The sequence below is a fragment of the Phaenicophaeus curvirostris genome, chromosome 4 (genome assembly GCF_032191515.1).
Source record: "Phaenicophaeus curvirostris isolate KB17595 chromosome 4, BPBGC_Pcur_1.0, whole genome shotgun sequence".
Lineage (NCBI taxonomy): Eukaryota > Metazoa > Chordata > Aves > Cuculiformes > Cuculidae > Phaenicophaeus > Phaenicophaeus curvirostris.
This window is the reverse complement of record NC_091395.1, coordinates 53,167,098-53,189,627: the sequence shown is the minus strand read 5'-3', so window position 1 is coordinate 53,189,627 and position 22,530 is coordinate 53,167,098. Positions and strand designations below refer to the sequence as shown.

The 22,530-nt window shown below is 39.8% G+C and overlaps 1 protein-coding gene across 1 annotated transcript in view; it reads left to right on the top strand.

Moving 5' to 3' along the window:
- LIMCH1 (LIM and calponin homology domains 1) overlaps positions 1 to 22,530 on the top strand; it is a 185,054-nt gene that overhangs the window by 60,231 nt on the left and 102,293 nt on the right. Inside the window, exons 2-3 of the mRNA XM_069856127.1 lie at positions 6,128 to 6,198; positions 19,339 to 19,408. The gene's annotated coding sequence lies outside the window, so the exon portion shown is untranslated. The remainder of the gene's footprint in view (positions 1 to 6,127; positions 6,199 to 19,338; positions 19,409 to 22,530) is intronic.

Below are 22,530 nucleotides of genomic sequence, written 5' to 3'. Positions count from 1 at the left end.
TCTTTTAGTCTAGGCGTTAAATATAAATACACATGTGCATTCATAGCATCATTTCCTCACTAAACTACACAAAAAATTAGAAAAAAAGAAATCAGCTGTTTTATTTCTTCCTGCATGGAAAAGGCACTTATTGACATGCTGTAGCAAAAAACCAACCTGTTTGACTCCTTAAGATTGGGTCCACCAAAGGCTCTGGGAGTATGTTAGTGTCAGTGGGTTATGGTGCTCCTATGCTCTATGTTGACACCAGATTGTCGGATAACACAGCTCACAGTGTGGCAGATGGAGATTTAAAGCAAATGGAGGAGAATATGCTATTTTCTGTTTTGTTCTCTTGTTGCTAGAAAAAACACTGAATTCCTGTAAAGTATGAGAAAGAGAGAGTCAACTCCCTGGCTCTTTAAAGACTAGTATGGCGGTGAATAGGCAGAGGATAGGAACAATGGGGGCTTCATCATGGCTACATTAACTTTGCAAATTGCAGTTAGACTTGAGTGACCAGAAAGTCTAAGATCAAAAAATAAATAATTTAAAGTGTTTTCTTTGCAGATTAATCTTGCTACCCAAGTGTGAAATCTACCCTCTCCTTCCTCCCATGCATTCTTGAAATTTTCAAGTTCAACAGAATTTCAGGTGGTTCATTGCTGGCTACATTAGTCATTCTGAGCTCATGCTGGTTTTGTCATTGAAAGTGGAAATATACTCTGAAGGTATTTAAGTTGTTCACCCATTTATTGATTTTTAATCAACACTGTAATGCATTGGAAAGCATTGTGCATAGTGCTTGTCGTCATTCGGCTTTTCTGGAAGATAGGTATGACGGGTGTCGTTTGATCTCAGGAAGCTCTGTTCATGGAGTCTTCAGTTTCTCTGAACCAAATCAACATGTTTCCTAATATTTGTAATAAAGCTGTTTAGGACTGACTTATACTAATTTGATATTAGCAATTTAAATCCCTCTGTTGTGGAGCATGAGAGAAGGAGCTCGTGCCCAGATGATGTGCTATGTCCACATGTACAGGCAGAGCATATGCAGGACATGGTAGAACAAGGAGATGGGGAAGGCTCCCCAAGTCCCATTGTGCTCTTATAGCAATGTAGTACAATTCTGTTCCGCAAATGTAAAGCTGGCTTTAAATTTGTCAGTGTTGCTTAGTTCAGAAGACTTTTGTCTGTGCTATGTGAAAAAGGAATTTAACTTGCATATTCATGTTATTAGCTCAAATGATATGTTGGAAATGGGGAAGTAGGAATTCATTACTCTAGAGACGCCAAATCACGATGCCCTAAAACCTGTCATACTTCTTTTGGCGGCTTGTGTTACCTGCTGCTTGTGTGATCTAGTGCTTTCTGTTTACATACTAGTGATTCTTACAGCGTAAGCCTCCCTGCTTTACTTCAAGGGTATGTGAAAGTGTGTTTTGTAGTTAGGTAGCAGGGTCAGCTTTCTTAAGTAAAAAATTATGCATGGAAAATATTGGTTGGGCAAAATGGAAATGCAGTGTACACATGTACAAAGAAATGAGGTTTAACAAGGCCAGATGCCGGGTCCTGCACTTGGGGCACAACAACCCTATGCAGTGCTACAGACTAGGAGAAGTCTGTCTAGAAAGCTGCCTGGAGGAGAGGGACCTGGGGGTGTTGGTTGACAGCGACTGACCATGAGCCAGCAGTGTGCCCAGGTGGCCAAGAAGGCCAATGGCATCTTGGCTTGGATCAGAAACGGCGTGACCAGCAGGTCCAGGGAGGTTATTCTCCCTCTGGACTCGGCACTGGTGAGACCGCTCCTTGAATCCTGTGTTCAGTTCTGGGCCCCTCACCACAAGAAGGATGTTGAGGCTCTGGAGCGAGTCCAGAGAAGAGCAACAAAGTTGGTGAAGGGGCTGGAGGAGAGGCCTTATGAGGAGTGGCTGAGAGAGCTGGGGTTGTTTGGTCTGGAGAAGAGGAGGCTGAGGGGAGACCTCATTGCTCTCTACAGCTACCTCAAAGGAGGTTGTAGAGAGGAGGGTGCTGGCCTCTTCTCCCAGGTGACAGGGGACAGGACAAGAGGGAATGGCCTCAAGCTCCACCAGGGGAGGTTCAGGCTGAACATTAGGAAAAGAATTTTCACCGAAAGGGTCTTTGGGCACTGGAAGAGGCTGCCCAGGGAGGTGGTTGAGTCACCTTCCCTGGAGGTGTTTAAGGGATGAGTGGATGAGGTGCTGAGGGGCATGGTTTAGTTATTCATAGGAATGGTTGGACTTGATGATCCAGTGGGTCTTTTCCAACCTGGTGATTCTGTGATTCTGTGAACAGTGGTACCAAACTTCTTGAAAATCTTTTTCCTTGCTGCCATGCTCCACAAGCTCTCCAAAACACATGAGTAACAAACACCTCTTCTTGCTGTGTCTGTATTTTCTTTGCTGCTTTACATTCTATATTCGAATGTGCCCGTTTAAAATTGTTAGCTTAGTTTTCTAAGTGTTGTCCTTGATGACCTAGTGTTTATTCAAGCACTTTTATCTTGTCCATTGAGATAAATTTCTCCTGAGGCCAGCACCTGCTCACTAATTTGTCACCTTTTCTTTTTCATACCCTTAAGCTGTTTTGACACAGAGGCTTTGCAAGCTCCATCTCAGGAAGCTCCAGCAGCAATTAAAAATGCAAGAAAAACAATGTGAAGTGAAGCTTAGTGAAAACAGAGTTGTGTTATATGGCACTAGTTAGTAGCTGGATGACAGCCATCCTTGATGACGTAAATTTAGTGGCAGGAGTAACTGCAAAGAAAAAAGGAATTAATCAGCAATAATGCTGTACGTAGGAAGTGTTACTGTGTAAATACATATAAAAGTTGTTGCTATAAGTGTGTGATAGAGAGTCAGTGTGCTGTGGTTTAGTCTTCTAATATTCCTTTTGGAAAAACTTTTATTATTAATTTTAGGTTCATTTTCTGGATTGTTAAGCGACAGTGAATCTGAGAAACACATCCAGCAGTCAAATAGTTGCCCTGACTGGTGATGCTTGCAGCTTTTTACAGAGAAGAAAATATTATCCAGATGATGAATAAAAACAACTCCTCTTCATAAATGAAGCACAACAATAAATTCTGTTGTTTTTTGTTTCTGCTCTTTTATTTAAGTTATAGCATGCCATGGAAAGGCAGCTGTTTTCCACTCTGCTTTATATAATTTATTAAAGTGACAGGCTTTATTTAGTAATCATTAGCAGGATACAGCTTGTATTGTGCTTGTAAGGTGCTTAATTCTAGCTTTGGTACCTTTACACTGCAGAGAATAACAACGTAGTGGTGTTGCAGAATAGGGACCTTTTCTGTGTATCCTGCTTCCTCTTGTCCTGCCCAAGTGTGCTGGTCTGTGCCTTTGACTTGGGGGTTTCATCCAGCAGTCAAACTGGAAGCTTTGCCACAGAGATGGGAAAAGATAAGCTGGTAGGAACAGACTAGTGCTTACATTAACAATGTGAACACAGTCCTGCAGCACATGCAATGATTTCTCAATGCCGTAACTAATGCATGTGCTTTCCTTTTTGCACCAGTACGCGCAGACTTTAGTATGTGCACTTGGCTGTGTGGGACTCTGCAAATATGAGAGCGCCAATCCTTTTGCTCAAAGTAACCTTTAAATCCTCGTTCCTCCCACTGTCTGTGAACAGAGGCTATCTCAGGGTGTGTAGGAGGCTGACCTCTGGGCCTGCTGCTGTTGTTCTTAAGGATGTGGCCCAAAGTGGCCTCTGCTGGGGGGAGTGAGAAGGGTGGAGGAGCATGGTGTGTGTGCACTTGCGTGTGTACAAGTGTGCGTATGCCAAGAAACTGAGCTCTAATTTCCTCTGGAAAAGGTGGACCCAGCTTTTTTCTCCTCTCAGTACCCTTTTGGGTTACTGTTGTCATTTATGTCATTTTCAGGCTTATTTTTAGTTTCCAGATTTTCTCTGTTGAACTGTTCTTACATTTTAATTGGCTAAATCAGGAGACTTGTAGCTGATTAATGTTTCCCCTCTGCAGCTGGATCATCTAGAATAGGCAGAAACCTTTCCATGCCTCGTTTACTTCCAGTTCCTTTTCAAACAGGCATGCACTATTCCTGGACCTTCCTGTCTTTCCTCACCTGCTGTCAATTTTTGCTGTGCCTCTTGCTTGGTGGATTGTTGTCCCAGCTGTGCATTTGCATTTCATAATTTTATTCATGTGGCCAGAAATTATGTGTGAAACCTTCCTACATCAGCAGTAATGACAGCAATACTCAAGTGACAGCCTTTGACAGGTAAATTCTTACCCACATTGTGTTGACAGTTTCAGTACTGCTTCCTGCTGAATGAGGGTGTTTAACAAACATGTGAAAAAATTGACTTCCGTAACTGGATGCTTGATGTTGAGAACTGAAATAAGATGACCATCTTTTTTCTTTTTTTCTTTTTCTTCTGCATAAACAAAAAAACCCCACTACTGGTTATGAAACAGCTCTTCTACTCCTTTCTGTATTGTACTTTATAGATGAAATAGAAGTCCATTTTTATGTGCTTCGGCCATCATTCATCCCAAATGCTAATGGTTTTATTGTCATGATTTCCCTCTGTCCTAGCAGATCAAGATTAGCGATGATTTACACTGATTAGAGAGCTTCAATGTTTAGAGGTGATTTACTACTGGCAAATTGCATCTGGTTTCTTCTGAAGTTTGAAAGCAACGCAGTGCCTTGTTCTGCTTTATGCATTTGTATAAAATATGATTGTCGACTGATGTCTTTATTATACACATACGCACACTGTCATACCAGTTTTCTGGGATAAGTTCCTTCACATTGGGAAAAAAAACCAATATGTTTAGAATTAAGTGGGGAATTAGGTTTTAGGCATTGCATTTGCACTTCAGTTCCAAAAAGTGTTGTTCTTTGTCTAAGCTATAACCAGCATTTGTGAAGATGCTGCATTCGCTGATCCCATGGGAAAGTGCCAAACTTGTCAGTTTTTATAAATTACTGTCTTTATGACAGGAAATTGGGAGGGAAAAGTCCTGTATCTGAAGGGAACAGCAAGGAGAAAATGGGGACGTAAGGACAGATGTATCCCCAAGTCACTATTCTTTATGGTGGAAGCAACACCCAGAGAAAAGGTCTTTCTGAAAGACTGGACACAAGCCATGAGAACTCTAAAAGCATCCGGTAAATGTTTTGGCTGGGTGAGGAGAAGACCTTCTGGAGGACAATTAAATGAGGCAGGGTGTTTTTTTGCTTTGTTTTGTTTCTGTTTAGTGCTCTCTAAACATAGCAACTATTTTTATATATTTGTTGGTGGTAATATATTCTTCATTTTAACTGAACATATCATCTATTGAGAATGATTTGAGGATGAATGGCAAGCCATTGTCAACATGGCAGTGAGTCATAACAGGGGTTCAGTCCCAGCACCCTCAGGTGAGATTTGGATTCCTAGATAATCCAACCCTAAGCAGCACAGACTGACTTAAGAGCTTGTAGTGCATAATATCCCTTCTGGTCCAAGCATCCCTGACAGTCTACGGACTCTTAGTAGTGCCTAAACCTTAACTTCCACTGAGTTTGTGTTCACACTCGCAGTTGACGTCATGATGTGAAATATCACTTAATGTGATCAGGAGTAATTGTAGCATGTATCTGGAAAGCTATAACTCCTGGAAGTGTTTCCAGTTGCCTTTGCTCATTCTATAAAGGTGGTAGGTTAAAGACCAAAACTTCAAGTCTGCTATAAGATTTTTAACATGGTGCAAAAAAAAAAAAGCAGTAAAAATATATACTTTGTCTAAATACAGTAGTTTTAAAAGTCAAAATGCCATAAAATAAAATTTTTTAAGTATTCTGAAGATTACATTGTAGGTTTTGGTTTGTCATTTTTGGTTTTTACTTCTAGAAAACAGCTCTGTTATACTCTGTAATCACATTGGCCAGAGCACATACTCTATTTTATGTGTGAAATAGCTTGATGAAACAGGAAGGAGGATACTGGTTGATGGACACATCTTAATTCTTTGGCAAGGCTTATAAAGCTCAGATGTTCCCTATGTGGCAGATGCCTTAATTTAATGCTATGAATTGCTGTTATAAAACACACCTTCTAATAGATGTCACTCTTTCTTGTTTCCTCTACTCTTTTGCAGCAAGTAACAGGCAGAAGTTTTGGTGAGAAAGATTTTCGTTCTGGATTAGAAAATGGCATTCTTCTGTGTGAGTAAGTAACATAGTTTTGAGCCTTTACCTATAATCTTGACTAAAGCTGATATGAACTTTAGTTAGTATGTCAAATTACTGGTTTCCTTTTGCTAGTTTTGAGATTGTGCACATGGGTATTTCACTGCAGCATCATTTCAGTGCCAAAGCTATTGTTAAGGTGAGGATTGAAATGTGGCTTAAAGAAAACAGGTTTTGCAAAGTGATTCACTCACTCCACCCCAGCTTTAGTTGAGTTATGTAAAGTAAAAAGTAAGTTTGCTTTTTGGTTTCCTTTTATTTAAAGATGTTAACCACAGATTGGCAAATGATGTTCCACAGCTGCATGCAGACATTTCTGCTGCAGGGAGGTGTTTCGGACCAACTCCAGCTCCACTGTCAAGAATTAGCCATCTGAATGCCATCAATACCCAGCTGTTGTTATAGTTTCTGGAAAGGTTAAGCATCCTCTAAATTTTACCTAAAGGTATATTCAAATGATGTGTTTTGTAATTTTTGGACAAGAGATGCAAGTTAGCTTTTGCACGTTTCTCTCTGTGGTTTTAATAGCTAGTTTTTAGGCAGAGTCTTCCAAAACCATGTTCTGGGCTTGGTTGCCAAAGCTGGTAACTTTTAAGAGGAATTTGGAAGTGTGCCCTGATTCTTGTAGTTCTTTGAAAATCCCATGCAGGTTGTCAGGAGTTTGGGAGAATCCACTGATCTGAACCACCTGTACAGACAGATTTCTTTCCCTGGGTGTGCAGGGTTTTCACTGAAGTTGGTAAAAGCTGTCTTCACACACCAGAAGGGCAAAGCTTCTGCAGAACTGAATATATATTGAAATTTATAAATGAGATATCCTGAGATACTTGGCTGGGATGGTTGCAGCTATTGGTTAAGTTTTATACTATGAAAGGTGCTGGAACTTGGAAATTGTTTTCAGCAGCAGAGTTGAGCCAATACCCTGTAACTCAACTCTAGGTAGCTTACCATAGCTTTGAAACCTACTTGTATAAATACTGTTGTATATCTCATTGGTGTCATTAACGAGACAGCTTGAGCTTTAGCTGTTAAAGGGGAAAAAATATAAAGGAAACAATAAGATCCAGTTTGATTGTAGTTGCATGTCTGCTCAGGAGTGGCTTTGGGAGAAGGGAAGTAGTTATTGTTTATCAGTAGTTGTGTAACTCGGGAGCATGTAGTTTACCTTGTTGTATTTAAGGGTTGCCTCTTAAACAAGATTTCTCCTCTGTGTGTTCAAGGGAAATACTGTGTGTTGAATCATTTCACAGTGATCCTTAAATGTTAAGGTTGAATTGTGTTGCATGAAAAATACGGGATGTGTGTTTTGAGATTAGATTGTAATCTTATCTGCAAGTAAGCAGAGGTAGTTTGATTTAAGTGCTGTAATTATTTAATATGTACAGCTTAGCTGACTGATGTTTTGGTAATGAAATGCATAATTATGTATTTCTTAAGAGCCTGTGAGCTTCAGTAATAATCAAGCCAAGGGACACTGCTCGGTTATACTATTAAATTGCTCTGGGATGTTGAGCAAATTGCTTGGATTTATTTATCACCCGTGGATTGCTGCAAACCAATCTGAAGTGATCTGTCTTCTCAACCTCAAATTTGAGAGTCTATGATGTTTGTATTGTGTTCTCCTTCTGACAGCTGCAGCTAGTGGATAAATCAATAGGATACAGAGCATTAACCAGAAAGTTACAAATTTGGCCTTCAAATTTGGCTTTCTGACTATGAAAAAATCATGAGGCCAACAATAAAATTGTGTTCCTCACTAGTTCAGAGTCTCCTATCAAAGAACTCAGAAGAAATTTGGGGTGTAACACTGAGAGTTTTTAATATATCTTCAAGAAGTACTGGTTTCAGCTGGGGAAACACTTTACAGTTTATTTTTTACCTCTTGTTCAGTGAAGAAGTGCTAGTGAGGCTGCCACAGGCGTATTTATTGTCTTTGTAGACAGGAGTTTTCTGGTTTACCAGGGACCTACCTGGGTACCTCATGAACAAAATCTAGTGGTATTTAAGCATTCTCTCTACCTCTTCCCATTCTGTTCTGCTTTCATCACAGCTGACCTCAACAAGCAGATGACAACCGGATCTCAAAGTCTGTGGTAAGCTACCGAAGGCAAGAAAAAAGTTATAGCTGTTTTAGATTTCTGAAAATGGAAGAATTACATTGCCTTTGGTTTCATTTATCCGATTTATTGAACTTTTGGGGAGAAGCTAAACTCGCTGCAGTTTATCTCCACAGGACAGTATTCACTGCTAGTGTCATTAACTGGCAAGTCGTTCATGTGGGTGATGTCCCTGTGAGTGCGGCGTGGTGCTTACTTCCACATGGCTGTTTCAGTGTTTTTGTTGCCTGTTGTATTTTGCAATGAGGATTGAACACATATTCAGGTCCTGAGGGATTTCAGCAGCTAGAGGATTGGAAACTTGTCAGGAATGGGAACACAGCCAGCGTGACCCGAATCTACCAAAGATGTCTCACGCACTCTGACTCTACAGGCATTCTGCAGAAGGGAGGGGATGGGGAGTATCCACTATGCCACCATTCCCCAAACAGTCGGACAAGCTGTGTGCAAAATGGCACAGGGGAAATCTTTGTCTATGTCTAGAGCAGAATTGTTGGAGCTTTAGACACAGCAGTTTCAGGCCAAATTCCATTTTATCCGGCTGTCTGTGGCTACGCATCCTGCAAACTCAGGCACATATCACTACACCTGTTATAAATGTTTCATTTGCATCTAGCAACCATGTGTTTTAATAAATGAAAACTAATACACCTGTGTGATGCCAAAAGCTTGGGCTCTTGGGAGGGCCATGGTATGGACCACCAGCCTGACTAGCAGAGCAGCCCTGCATTCATGTGCTAGCCACAGGCATCCACAAACCTTGTGCCTGGCTCTCTGGTACTGTTTATGGTGTGCCTGGCATCTAGACCTGGCCTCATTATGACACTTCTATAATTTGACACACTCGGCTCGGGAGCTGAGGAGCATATTTAAACAATGCAGGATGCCATAAAGCAGCAAGCTGATGGATGAGAGGAACACAAGCCCGCCCTTCTTTCTGGATATTTGAAAGCCCACTTGTGCGGTTGCCCTAACAGTGCTGGCTTTAATTATTTGCCCAGCTGTGCTCAGAAGCCAGTGACTATGACTTTTGTTTGTCTAAAATGAGTTCATGCCTTTTTATCATAGATGTCTTGACATCAGTGCAGATGGTGATTTCAGCAAGGGACATGATAACTAGGTGGAGGCAATTCTTGTTCTATTGCTGCTTTGTGTATTAAATTACCATATGCAAAGACTGAGGAGTTTCCTGGCTGCATTCCTGCATGGGTGGGCAAATGTGCCCTCCTGGGGATCTGGTGAAAAGCTGTATGAGACAGGAACACTAGTAGCAGGACATATCACTAGAAATCCCCAATTTGCACTCCAGTACATGGGTTTTGTTTTGGTTTTTTTTTTCCTTGTTACATACATTGTTTTAACATTTAGGTTTGATCCAGATACCATAAGAAGCTAGAGGATTAATCAGGAATAAATTAGATCTGGTTGTTGTAATACTTAGGTGTTCCTATCCTACAGGTTCAGACATTTGAATGAAGGTCGATTGCAAAAGAAAAAGTATGTTGTCTCCATCTGCCCACCCCACTGATTTGGGTAGTTTAGTTGCTTTTCTGAAACAGCAGATAAGGAAGTTGAAGTCTCTTTTACTTCTGAGCATGCAGCAATTGCTGCTAAGAAGTTTAGTAATTACAACATGAAGACAAAAATGCATGCATCTTCTACAACCTTGCCCCAGCTGTTACTGCCCTAATATTGTTGCAAGAGAGAAGGTGAGCAGTTCCTTTCCATTCTCCTTGGCATCTGCCTCCTCTTGTCAGTCTCTGTTACTGCAGGATTCCTTCTTTCACACTGGGCATTCTGCAGTTAGAGGTGTCTCTCTGGGCATTTGAGACTTGGAAGTTCAAAGTTAATTACTTGCTTTGATGTGACTATCCAAGGGTGATAAATATCCAGTATATCTTTAAGCATTTTTGATATGCAGTTGGGATAGTATTTTGTCTCAAGTTTTCTCTGGAATCAACTGGTACCAGGAGTCCAGCCACCCTGAAAGTTTGTGTTAGTGGTAATGAGAGCCTAATGTTAGGAACAGGACCAAACCATAAAAAGGAGTAACAACAACAGCTGGGACTTGGATCCTGGGCAAAGGACCTTAAATGACAAACCAAATCCAGATTTAGATATCAGAAACTATTTGGCTTTGCAGTGGAGTCTGACAGCGTCCTAATTGTGCAATAAGTTGGGTTCTGTAAGTAGAACAGTTTAGCTGCATGTCTGTTTCATGTATGCATGTATATCAATTTGCAGCACTAAATGGATGCATAATAAATCTTTGATTTTTCTCAAGCATGACAGTTCTAATGTTTATTTTAACTGTATACCTGAAGAAGCCATGGCGTAAACATATAAATGTGAAAGAGGAGTAACTGTATGTAGCTAAAGATGGATGTCACCTGCCTATACAATTCTGGATAACAACTTATGAGCATTTCCCCAAACTTTTCTTTGTTTCTTATAGACGCTTATTTTGTATATTAGCACACAGTATGTAGGTTAGTAAGATGTGTAGAAACTATTGTTATTGTTTGAAACCAGTATTCTTTGACTCTGTAACTTTTTCCTTATTTTTTGAAAGAGCAAACACGAGGGTGTTTTATTGTTTAAGTAACCTTGGTAAAACTGGGTATCTACAATGAATTAGGAAAAAGTTTTTACACTTTCTTGGGTAGGACAGTACCAAGGAAAGGCAGTTCCCTTCAGATGTGCATGCTAGGCATATATGCTTTTAAAAAATACAAGAAAGTTTTTTTTAGGTGTTACTTTAAAAAAAAAAGTGAGAAGTAATTCATGCACATAGATTAATTTAATATTTAAAGAAAAAGTGAAGTGTAGCTATAAAGCTGAGTGAGCTGAAAGTGATGGTGATGAAGAATTACTTAATGGAATTTATCATTTACTCATCATGAGTATAATTTTCATCTGTAAGTAAGAAATCTCCTTGGCTTGTGTTCTTCATGTCACTAGTGATGAATGAGCTGCTTTATCTCAGCGAGCAGAGTTTCTTTGGGCTTGCATCATGGTTATAGCGCATCTCACCAAACTTTGGGCTGACATGAATGCGGTTTCCTCAAGGGCTTGATATGTGCCAGATCAGTGCAAATATAATGCTGTGGAGTAGTAAAATAGTCTTCCGAGTTGGTGGTACCATTTGGTGTGGAGACAACTTCTTGCAAGTTAATGTCAGTTATGTAAAATTGCCATGCCTCTTATGGAGACCTAGTAGGGGGGAGCAAATACTGAGTTGCTTTTGTAAGTTGAAGGATTTTGCAGATATGTTATTTTACTTATCTGTCAGTGATGTAGGCCTAGCATCAGTTCAACACTTGGCTCTGTAGTGTACAATACAGAGACTCTTGTCTTTCCTGATACCTCACTGGAGAAGTTAGTAGGTGCCAGCCCCTTATGCTTAAGTAGGCTTCTGCTTGAATTTCCTGTTCCTGGAAAATGAGAAGGTATTTGAGTTTCATAGGCATACTTGAAGTTTTGAATGTGGCCCATGCCTTGAGGTGAGAAGGGATTGATGTTCTCCTGCAGTTTTCAGGCTCTGCGTTGTAGAGGCAAAACATTATCAGCCTTGTGGATTTGGCATGCCTCTAGCTTAGAGGGATGGGGCCCAGGGCTCATTAAGATTTAGGTTCATGTAAGGACATTTGAAAGTTTTATATGAATCCAGTGTTTTAATCTTTAATTTTATTGCCACGCTATAATGAAGAGCTATTCATTAGTCCAGTTTAGGTGAGGGGTCGAAGGCAGCATAAACGGTAGTGCTCAACTGTGTGCATGAGAAGAGGACAATAGCTCTTAAGGTGCGTGCTTGAGTATACCCAGAATGGCCTGACTTTGTGTTTATATTAAAAAAAAAAATCCATCTCTGCAGACTAAATAGTAGAGGTTTTTCAGTGGAGCTTGGTAATAGACAGGAGAAGAGACTGTGGAACACTAACTCATTCAAAAAGAGCATTGCTGAAGTGTAAAGCAAGGTAATCCTGTGAGAGGTTTCACCTTTCCAAGAGTCTTATATTTAAGAATTTATATTGGATGCGTACTTTGGGCAATTACCCATGGCCATTGCTACGCAATATAAAACTGTATGTGAATTATAAATCCATAGGTGTGTGATACAGTCTTCATGTCATTCTCTGTGGTGGTAGCTTCCATGTAAATGGCTTGTGAAAGTATTTACACAGTGTTCTCTGTTGTCTTTATTGAGCTGTTTTGCAAGGCCTCCATCTTGTTCACATTTTTAGTCTTTGGCAGAGCAAGACCCATGTTATCCTGAGTTTGGCATACTAGTTTTCTCAATCCTATGCATTTGCATAGTTCTTTATTCACCTTTCACTTATCAGACTGGACTATGAGCCCTTTATCATATAAAATCAGTTCTGTCTTACTTGTTAAAAAAGCACCTTGTTAATCTGATCCTAAATAAATAATGTCAGGGGTATCATTAGCAATCACTCAAGAATGTTTTCCCAAAAATATTTGTCTGACCTCAAGAACATCTCTATATTTTGAAACTTCTTTGCCATTTCCTTTGCAACAAAATATTTTGACTTTTCATTGTCTGCTGTTTCAATGTGATTTGTTCATATTTAATAGTGGATTTTTGTCTCCTCTTCAACTGTTTGGAGGCGTTTTGGAGCTGCCACTAGAGCATGAGTTTAAAATACGTGGATACTGAAGCCGTCTGGGCTAATAGTTATCAAGTCTGCTTGTTGAAAGTATATCTGTAAAACTTAATTTAAAAAAAAAAAAAGTCTCTGTGAAGGTTTACAGTGGATAGAATTTCCTGAATTCTCAAATATGAAATGTCCTTATACTTTAAGATCAGGTCATTAGTCAGCTTTTCTTTTTAGGAATATGATCTGTTGTTTGAGTGAAGAACTGTTGGATACCTATCCTTCCAGCCTGGATCGATCTGTGAACACAGATCACTTCAACCTTTCTTTTTTTCCTTTTCTGAAGCTTATTCCCTGAAAGTGCTTCTTTTCCATTTCCTCTTTAAAACAACATTTTCTTGGAGGCTGGATTTTGGCAGCCATCCTCTGAATATTTTCTTAACTGACGCTTTCTTGCAAGAATTTCATGGGCAGTTGTCTCGGTGCTTTTCATTAGATCTTTTATCAGCCGTTGCCTGAAACGCCTTCTCTTCCTGGCAGAAGTTTTTTTGAATTCTTAACTGGTGATAAACAACCCCAGGAAGGTCTCATAGGTTAGTCACACAGTGGCTGGTACTGATTTCAGCTTGTCTGTCCTGCTGTGGAGATACCTTATCTCCTGGAATGCCAAGCCTTGGGGACAGCACCGAACAGAGCAATTGATCCTTCCCATGCCTATCAGAGTTTTTTTTAATCGGGTGAAGGAAATGACCTAGGTTCTTCCTATAAGAATGGGGATAAAGCAGCTTTCCACTTCCATTGTGCCCTGTTTTCACAAGGTAAGGCGGCTCTAAGGTTTTAGTTTCTGTGCGGTGTCTTACTGTGCTTCATCTTAACAGCTAACTACCCAAGAATTCAAGCCACACCTGGCACAGGGGAAAGGGAGGATGGGTGTGTGAATGTTGGACTGAAAGTAGCAGGAGGACTTTGAGAAATGAAGAACAGGATTGTCCTGAGTCAGGACAGGTGCGGGGAGGGTAGGCAGAAATCCCAGCTAAGAGCCTGAAGGTTCTGTAGAATAGCTCAGGTGTGTGTATAGAGACTTGGACTTTGTGGACGGAGCCTGAAGAGGCTTGGTTTTGTCCTGTCTTTGGTTATTATCCTTTTGGGTGTTTGGTGGGATTGTTGGGGGTTTTGCCTTCATCATATTTTGTTTGATTTCTTCTAAAACCTGTCCTATCTGTATTTCTTTTTGTCGTGTCTTTGCTCCTTTTACTGTTAAAAATTTCCTTGAGGTTTCATTATCGTATCTTCCTTCTTGTTATGTCAGAGGAGCATTGGTCTTATCAGCTGTCAGGAAGCTTCAGTAAGAGAAGTGTTAGTCTTTATATATCTGTTCTTTCTATTCCTCCCTGTATCATTTAACTTCTTGCATAAGTAGCTGTTAGTACACCACCATGATTTCTGTGAGAAACAAGTTGGCTGAAAGCTAAAGTTTTAAAGTCTTCTCTAAACTTGTTTTGTCAGTCATCTCCAAAATGTCTTCTTATCACCAAACCCCAGCTACCAAAAACATCAAGCTTGGGGTATTTACGTACATTCCCATCCTTTTGAAAACAGCACTAAAAGGCAAAGGGTTTTTTTGTTTTGATTCTATGTTTCAATGATTGCTCCCTCATTCTGTGGTGTTAGACCTTAAATTATCAGTATCTTACTGGAAGGGAAGGAAAATGGAGAAAATAAAGGAAGATTTAAAATTACTCTGTTTTCTTATCTCTCAGGACTGCTTAGTTGGACTTGTCCCACTGACATCTGTCTTCCTAGATGCAGGAGTATGACAAGTAGTACCAAAACCTTAAAAATAAAACAAAATAAACCCATAGAAATTCCAAACAAACAAAAAACCCCCAACAAAAGCAATTCTATTCCAACTTTGACACTTTCACACCTTTTGACCATTCCCACAGTAGATCACCAATTCTGCCATAGCAGAATGGGGCACACATTAATAGAAATGTTTTGCTTTGTTCTTTTGAAGATGCATATTCACTTGAAGATTTTCTACATTTTAAGAACAGAGTTGTACAAAAACCTGAACCAAATTTGTGCTTGGGAAAACCTGGGCTTGCAACTGGTGGTAGTCTGGGACAAGGCTGGGATCTGACATTTACATGAGGACCAAGCAGTGTGTCTGCCCTCAGTGTCCTCACAAGGGTGAATATACTTGAGCCCTTATGATTTTTACTGCACAAAATAAAAAGGACTTCTTTCTTGGAGGAGTTAGTGTCAGACAGGATCAGCAGGAACTGGGAGATACTTTGAGAAATGAGTGATGATTCAAAATCTCAGTACAACTCAGGACCTCATAGACTTCAACCCTTTGTCTGAACCTGCCAGTAGGGACCTTAATGCTGATCACTTAGTGCTGTTCCTTAGACTGATCAATATTGCTAAACTGGACTGACATATCAAGTGTCTGAGGCAAAGGATCTTAATGTGCCATCAACCAAGTGCGTTTTTAGGTCAAGTGCCTTCAAGTGTCTTCCTGCTGCAAGAATAGATGATGGAAGAAACTTGTCTAACATGATCCCAAATATATGTTGTAGCAAGACTCGCGCTGATTGCCTGCCATCTGTGACTTGGTATGGAGGTGACATGGTTAGCTTTTGTAATGGAAGTAAGTGTTGTGAAAATAAAGCACTGAACATGGTACGTGTGTTTTAGCTGATGTAGAAGCTGATGGGTTCTACATTGCTACTGTAAGATTTGTCGTGCCACTGTGTTTTCCATACCTTTCTCGGAGAGTGCTGCAATAGGAATATATTTTCGAAGATTTAATGTAATGTCTTAGAACAATTCGTTCAGTAGGATTTCTGATGCTTATTTAAGCTATCAAATCTGTGATTCCAGAAGAATGTGAAATTTTAGGGTTTTTGAGGGGAGGTAGGGTGAAGTAGTGTGGTGCCATATACTATTTTCAGAGATAGCTGTGAGATTGGACAAAGAGGCGTTGTAATTGTTGCCCTGTCCATAGATGCCTATAGTGCTGGTGTCTGGGTTTACTGTGCAGCTAAGTGCAGGAAAAAAGCTGCTTCTGGTTATGGTCACGTTGATGACTGCCTGATGTCTGACTTTTCTGCTGTCTGCAGTTCAGTGGGCAGGACAGCACTCCGATTACAAATTCTGGTTTTTGAATGATACAAAAAATAACAAAAAATGTTTATAAACACCTCAGTACACACTATTATGATCAGATTTAGAGCTGAGAGAGTGGTAAAGCCCAGAGCTATAACTGTAGTGGGGCTGGAGGAAAGGTTAGGCTGCAAATATTTTCTCCTTTGTGAACTTGGTCACTGGGGTCATGTCTGAGTGTCTTCACCACACAGTGAGCCAAGGGTTAAGGTTAGGATTGGAAGAGGGACAGATGCAGATGCAGTGGAGCTGCCAGAGTAGGGTGTGCAAACTTCCTTGCAAACTCTTCAATCTGAGACATGGCTGGAGACAGGAGGCCCAGAGTATCCATGTCCTTCGGTTAGGGGCAGGGCAACAAAGCATGGGACTGCAGTTGTAGGGGGCTGCCAGGGGAAGGCATGGGTTAGGAAGTGTTTTCTTCCCTGCAGATGTTTTTCCTGGGCCATGGCCAACAGCCTTTCACCATGTCTTAGGTGCAAAATGGTTAAGGGTTCTGTTTGTCCCATATTTCAAAGAAATCTGCTGGAGTGGATAATACTTTACCTATCAAGACAGATGCTCTCTGAGACTAAACTGCAATAGAAAAATTAGTTCGTGTGTATGGACCTCTGCAGGAAGAGGCGTTGAGTGGCTTTTCAAGAAGCAAGAACATGTAGCAACTGTGTGACTGAAGGCGGCCATTGAGGCACTCTACATAAACAGTGTGGCTTTTCAGCCAGATTGGTGGCCGAGCAAGCTTCCGCCAGTCGATATCTTGGCATCTGAACTGTTGTTCTAGATGAGGCAATAACTTAGAAGCAGCCAGTCTGCTCTGGAAGAAATCTCCCTTTGGCACATTCTGCAGTGAGCAAGTCTTGGGGGGTTTAGCGCCAGACTGTTTAGAGATGTTTCCTACAGGAGGTAAACATTTTAATAATAGAGACCTTTCTTCCTCAGACTTTTCCATCTTGCTCCATCCTGTTTCCTCCCTCACCAGACTCGATGATCTAAAATGTTGTTTATTCCCTGCGCCTTTCTTTCCTCTCATTTTATCCTTCACCCATATTTCACAAGGAAGCCCCTACAAGCCATCTTTAACATTTATTGAGAATGGACTTTAGCATTTAAGGTTTTTCATTAAGACTTCTTTATTTTACTTTCTGTTACTGTCTATAGCTTTTGATCTGCACCAGCAGTATTGGTTATGGTGCCTAAAGTCTTCATGTTTGAATAATAAAGATGAGATGCTTCAGCTACTACATCTTTTTTTTTCTGAGACAGGACAGGCAGACTGAAGATAGAAATCACACCAGAGCTAGAGTATTTGGAAAGAAGTGCTCTGATGAGGGGAGGAGGATCTCAAGTTGTCTGTTGCAGCAGCTAAAAGGAAAACAATACTTTATAGGGTTGCTGTTGTGCAGGTCTGAAACGCTTGTGCCTTTTTGGGGAAAAAGAAGTAACGCTTGTTTGTCATCTGTGAAATACAGTTATAGCAAGTGTGATGTGGCTCTCTTCTTGCCATTCTGTGCTTCTGGGTGGGAGAAAGTGAGTAGTTTGCATCTAAAAGTATAGTATTTGATTATTTGTTTTTAGGACATAATAGCGTTCGATTCTACCTTAAGCAGAAGGCAGGAATAGCACAGCAATCTATATGAGCTTGGAATACAGAGATTTTTTTTAACTGCAAGAAGGTCAAGAAAAAAAACCCAGCTACCCAAAACGTAATTCGCATTAGGTTTGTTTCCTCTTTTGGATATGATGGTGGGGACTTGAAGTGTGTAATAACATAAGTACAGTTTAGGACAGGAGCTTTAACTGTAATCATACAGAACACTTAAAATAGCCAGTCATCCTGTGCTCCCCTTTTCCCTCCAACTGATTGCAGAGACCCAACCTATATAATGTTTCAGAGTAAAAAAAAACAAAAAAAGTGAGGAAAAACTATAATTTCAGTGTTAACAAAGCAGGTATCTACTCCTGGGAGGGATGGACTCTGTAATGAGCTTGCTAACTGCTGCAGTCCGAAGAAGGGATCAGGCATTAAATAATGTGACAATATGGAGAGATGGCTCTTGGAAGAGCCTATAAGTGAGGCACGCCCTGTGTTGTCTTAGCTCAGAAGTGAGGGGTTGGAAACAATCATGGACTGTTAGTTTTTAGTTGAAAGGCATGTTCTTTTAGTTAGGAAAACTTCTTAGCTAGACCTCTCAAATCTTTAGTATTATTTTTACCACCACAGTAGGCTGCTAGAAGTGTTAGTTTTTGAATGGAGACATTGTCAGCACAAAGCGTGATTTCTCTTTCCCATAGTGGGTATTTTAATTTCTAGAGAGTTTTCTGTTATCACAGATATCTTTGTTTCTCTTCAAAGATCCTGAATTTGAAGTGAGTGTCTTGACAGGATGATTTTGTTCCCAGTGGATGGGACTAGTTGAATTTTATTGCTTTGGATAAAAGGGTTTTCCCTTGAGGAAGAGTGGCAAAGAAATAGCATTTGTTGCAACAGGATTTTATAATTAAAATTCCTCATTTCTAGAGTCTTGATTGATTCTTGGAATATTCTAACAACGAGCCATGGCAGCACTTCTCATAGCGTGCTCATGGGTGATAGGGATCTCCGGGGGGACTGCTAATCTTCGGACACCAAACAGTGTTCAACTATGTTCTCATTGGCCTAGTGATGTTTTCTAGATAAGATGGAAGGTTTTTTTACTCTTTTTTAATTTGTTTTCTCATATTTACATTGTATGGGGAACTCCATTCCCCACAACATATGCAAAAATGGCATTTAATTTCAAGTATAGATGCAGAAGAAGACAGGCTACCCATAAAGTGTATGTCCTTGCTTGCATTCCTGCAGTACAGAAACTGCTGGATTATTCTTCCAAAGCTGGGGCAAGACACAGATGCCTTCTAGGTTTCTGTTCTCAGGTCCTTCTAGATATGACTTCTCTCTAGACAATGGGGTCAGACTGATGTGACAAAATTCACCCATGGCCTGTGAAGAATGAATTGATCTAGATACGTGTAGGGTATAAAAGAAATACTGTTGTGGTACTGTGCTATGGATATTTTTCCTCCTAGTTTTTCTTCATTTCAATGATGGATATACACTTGTCTTCAGGAAGGGAGGAAGGGGAGCATCTTCCTTTCTGAGCATACTGAAATCTTTATGCTCCGGGGTGATAATTTGGATTTTGTGATTTACCACTTATAAATATTGCTTTCTCGTAACAGGTTGCTGAATGCAATAAAGCCAGGATTGGTAAAAAAGATCAACAGACTACCGACCCCCATTGCAGGTTTGGTGAGTATGTCAAATGGAGGAAAAAAAAAATCTTTCAGTGCTGCTTTTTGCACCTTGATTTTATAACTGTGTGATTTAAACAGCAATTATTTTTTGTAGTTTGGACTCTTCTAACCTAATAAATTTAGTATCTCTGAAATCTGAACTCTTGGTGTAGTGACCTTAAGACCTCCCAGTCTTTTTTTCAGAAGTGAGCCGCATTCAAAGAGGCAGAGTATATTTTTAAAGGAAGATTATCTTCTTGGTTATATATCAGTTTCCAGCTGTGGTACTAGCTTTAGAAAGACTGGAACGTATGTGTTAGAAGCTGTCACCACAAGAAGATAGCTTTTTGGAAAGAAAAATGTACTCGTGTATTTTGTCTCATTTTCTCCTTCCCCAAAATACCACAGTCTGCAGATAACATTCATTGCAGGGCCACCTATGGAACTGTTTCATATTGGCTTTAAGGGCAGAGTAAAAGTTGGCCATAATCTGTTATAAGCAAGGAAGAAAGACCACAGAGAACAGGCTAACAGCCCATGAGATCTCAGGAGTGCAGGCTGTTCAGGAGGTCACCTCAAGGGGTGGCACAGTCCTGTGTTGTGCCTGCTGTTGGGGAGAAAGGTAGGATATGAACAGATGTTGAGCCTAGCAGGATTAGCCACATAGAAATATGGTTATATTGATTTTACCTTGAGATGTGGCTGGGAATAAAAGAGCCCCTGAGCATGTGGAAGGCGGCCATCCTCAGTTGAGACTAATTATATACATACATATGAGATTCCTTTCTGTTCTGGCACTACTGACATTGTAGTTTAGTTGTGCAGGATTCAGAACATAATACTTGCTGATAGCTGAGGTTAATGTTCATTTACATAAACTGCATTAAAAAGCTTCAATGTATGAGAAGCTCTATTACATTAATTTTTAAATTGGTTCTGTAGTGTAATTATGTAGCCTTAAAGGCTGGATCCTTCAGCATGTAGATTGACAGGAATATTTCTGCATGTATACTGCCTAGTTTTAGGATTTAATTAGTGATCCCCACTATCCTTTCTCTAAAGTGTATGCCTTTCTTTTGCCTCTAAAACCCATGTAGTCTTATTCCTACAGAGTCCTATTTGAAAGGAATATTTCATATAAGCAGCTGCAGAAGATACCAGTAGTGCATTTTTCTTTTCCTTGGCTCCCTTTCAGGAAAGACTTAATCTGTTATGACTGTTCTAAGAGGATGATATTGGGTTTCATTGGATTTTCTTATTCGTATGTAGAATCCCCAGGTAAACTGGTTGTACCAGGAGGGATATTGAACAAGTCATCGTGTGTGTATTTTTCTTTGAGATAAATATCTCTTACAAGATATATGTATTATATATTTAATTCTGTAGAAATAAAACATATTTATCTTCAAAGCATTACCAAAAAAGCAGTTTTCAGGCTATTAATGATACAGCAGATATTTTGGGGGTTGGAAAGTGACTTTTCAGCCTCAATACCCGTGTCTGCTACTTACCTTTAGTAATTACTTTTCTAAACACTTTTTCCTAATAAGGAATTAATCTATTGCCATTCACTGGTACTTCTGGCTTCTTGAACATTGCCAATAGGTGGTTTTATCTACTGTTCTGTAAATAAATTGCTCCAAACAAGGAAAGCCATCCTGATGTCTCCTTGTTTTTGAAGGTGTCTATTACCACACCTGCTGATTTTTTTTTGCCATTTTTACTTAGAGCAGTAAGTAGCTGTTTTAAGGACTGCATGTGAATTTAAATGATAAAGAAATCTAGTCTGTTAAGCATGTTTGTGGTGTATTATTGTAGAGCACAGACATCAGGAGTGTGTTTGAGAGCAAGGTGCGTTTTTTCTTTTCTCTTACCTGTACCATGTCCTTGTGTCTGGAAAAAAAATATTGATGCTATAATCAGAAGCCTCCTTGTTACTAGGTATACCTTCTAGTTAGCTGGCCACATATAAGGGACATACCTTTATTTATTGCAATTTTTTTTTGCATTATCTTAGCTTTGGTTGGCTTGGCATAGTACGTAGTGACTTCTTTTCAGTTATTTCACCCCAGTGAGTGCGATTTCCTCCAGTACATGTAGAAATATTGTGATATTTCAACATACTACTTCTGCTTAAAAAGTGAAACTTTATCATTCTAATGGCATTAATTAATTGCTTCCCAAAAGCTGATAAATAAGTAGTTCACTAGTAGAGACAATAGGTAGGTTTTCTTTTTTAGAGTTGGAGATAAAACTTATGAGTAATTGTGAAGTACTCAAAGTACCTTTTGTTTCATCTTTAACCTCCAGATACCCAAATGGTCATATATTATGTAGCTCTACAAAACCTCTATTAGAGTCTAATTCTCCAGATGATGCTCTGTATTTCCTCCTTTGTTATTGTAAGGAAAAATGAAGAACTACGGTTTATTGCAGGAAGGTAACAGTAAACTTGAAGCCTGTATTGGAGACATGCTGAGATACTCACGTGGGAGAATTATCAAGTGTAAAAATTGTCCATATATTTCATATTTCAGTGATTTCTCATGCTGCTGTGAAGTAGTACGTATAACTGGTTTAGTGTTGACAGATTGAATGCTTCAGACTTTTCCTGGTATTTAAAGGTAGCTGAATCTGAAGTTACTCTGAAATTCTTGCTAGTGACTTCCTCATGATATTTAAGAGGGAATGACTTATTCACAGACTTTTTTTTTTATACCAATCATGTAAGCACAATTTATTGTTAAAGTAAGGACTTGAGGATCTGCACACCACTGTACTAAGCACTGGCCACATAAATACACAAAGGTGATCTTTGTCTAGTTGCAAGTCTTGAGTCAGGATGTGGATTGTATGCAGCATTACACATAGAATTACATATGTTCAGCTTGGCAGGCTTGTTTGTAATTTGCTTTGATCTCCAGAAGTGCAGATTGCTTCTGTTATCACTGCAGAAATGTTACATTGTTTGATGAAATAAAAAGTAGGACCAGTGGTTTGGTGTTCAGACTTACATTTGATGTAATGCTTTCTCATTTCTATTCAGTATTCATTAATCCAAAAAGCTAATGTCACCAAAAAGCAAATTCACGAAACATCCAAATAATGTATTAAACCTAGGAAGGAGTAACAGGCTTT